The sequence below is a fragment of the Calonectris borealis genome, chromosome 21, assembly GCF_964195595.1.
Source record: "Calonectris borealis chromosome 21, bCalBor7.hap1.2, whole genome shotgun sequence".
NCBI lineage: Eukaryota > Metazoa > Chordata > Aves > Procellariiformes > Procellariidae > Calonectris > Calonectris borealis.
Genome location: NC_134332.1, coordinates 10,329,912 through 10,331,838, shown reverse-complemented (window position 1 = coordinate 10,331,838; position 1,927 = coordinate 10,329,912).

The window sequence follows — 1,927 nt, the reverse complement described above, 5'->3', positions numbered from 1 at the left end:
GGCAGGGCAGGGCCGGGCAGCCTCGGGGGCGGGCCGCGGCGCGCCCCCGCCCCAGCCCCAGCGCCCGCCGCCAGGGGGCGCGGCTGCCGGTAACGGCCGGTAGCGGCCGGCGGGGCCCGCGCGGGGTCCGGGCCGCCCGCGGCGGCGAAACCGGAAACGGTGCCGGCACCGCCCGTGATCCCCCAGCGCCGGTGCGTGCCTCGGCCTGCCCAGGCCCTCGGCCACCATTTTGTTGCACGCGCGTTACCTCAGCTCCCGCACGGCCCGGCCTCCCCTGCCCTCCGGCCTGCGCCGAGGCAAGCCCACCGCGGGGCCCCCAATTCCTGCGGCCGGAGCCGGACCGCAGGCCGAGGTGGCTGGAGGGAGAGGTTGTGCCTTCACTCCCTTTCTCACACACAGCAGGCAGCCCCGTCGGCGCATCGCCGCAAGGGAGGGGTGACAAGGCGCACCATCCCGGGGCCATGACGGGAAAACAGTCACCTGCAAATCTGGGGAAAGCTTGCTGCTCCCCTCTTCTGATCTCCCTCCAGGCTGGGTGCCCCGTGCCTCCCCTCTGCACCCAAAGGAATAAGGCGTGCCTTGAGCCTGCCGAACAAAGCAGCCCTTCATTTCTGTGCCATGGGAGGCTCGGCCGCTGGGTCACCCTACGGCGAGGCAGTGGTGCTGGAAGTCTTGATTCTCAAAGCGGGAGAGAAGGCAAAGTAAGCACTGTGAGGCCATGGCTTTCACACTGCGGGAGACTCCTGCGGGGCCGCCCGAAGCCTTGTCTGCGGTATTTGGGTTGTGAGCGCACAGGGTCAATGCCTCTTTGCAGGGCTTTTGCAGGACGATAAGCAGCTTGTCTCTGAACTCCGGCTCACCCCTCTCCAGCTCTGGATGGCCACAGCCTCTCTTCCCGACTCATCCTTCTCCACGTTTCTTCATACCTTTCACTTGAGTGTTAAGATATGCTGAGGCTTGTTCTCTTCTATGGATGTTACTAGTTTTTTCCTGGCTTTATCCCTGTCTTGTGAAATACATCCAAGTCAGATTGATTGTTTTTTCTGTTTAGCTGGGGTTTTCCTTGTGGAAAACTTTGCACTAACTGGCAAATATTTCCCTGTTTCTTCATATATTACTCTAAGCTCTTCTAAATGGGTTTCCTTGTGCCACATCTTCCCACCTCTTCAGTTCCAAATACTGTTTTAATGATTTAATTGGTTGTATGAGTTTTCTTCTTTGTTTTTATACACTTTCATGCAAGTATTGGTATGTCCATACAAAAGCACATGTACAGGAAGCCTGTAGTACAGTCTCCTTTGATTATAGTCATTAATCAAACATAATTCTACGATACAGTGGTTTAATGTCATAATAAACCAGTCGTGTGGTCTGGGGGCACACAACAGTGGGAGGGAGGACCAGCAGGACTGCGGGGTCGGCACTGGTGATTGCCTTGGAGGCCAACGACCACTTCTTTCCTGACACCTATTTTGAGAAACCCACTCCCTCCAACTAGTTGTTGAAGATACGGTGTATATGTATGCACAGTTGTGTGTGTGTGTGTATAGGTACATGTCTTTTTGGCCCTGAGCCGTGCGAAGATAATATTTGATGCTTACTAGCTACAATGTATGCCAGAATATCTTCTTTGCAAGAGTGAGCGCCGCTGGGCATAGTGTGTATATGAATCTGGTAAACAAATTGTGATGACATGGGTAACAGAAGTTGTAATTATTGATTAGATAACCCATTTAAGCTCTTAAGAAATTTCACATAATGTTTAACTTCCAACGTCTATCGGCAGCAGATGAGTTATAACAGTAAACACACAAAGATAGGGACTTTATGGCACATGTACTTGGTATGTATCATATAGAGCAGATTCATTCCTCCTGTGGTTGTGCTGAGGCTCTAGAAAGGAACATGATCCTTAAAATCAATTTAC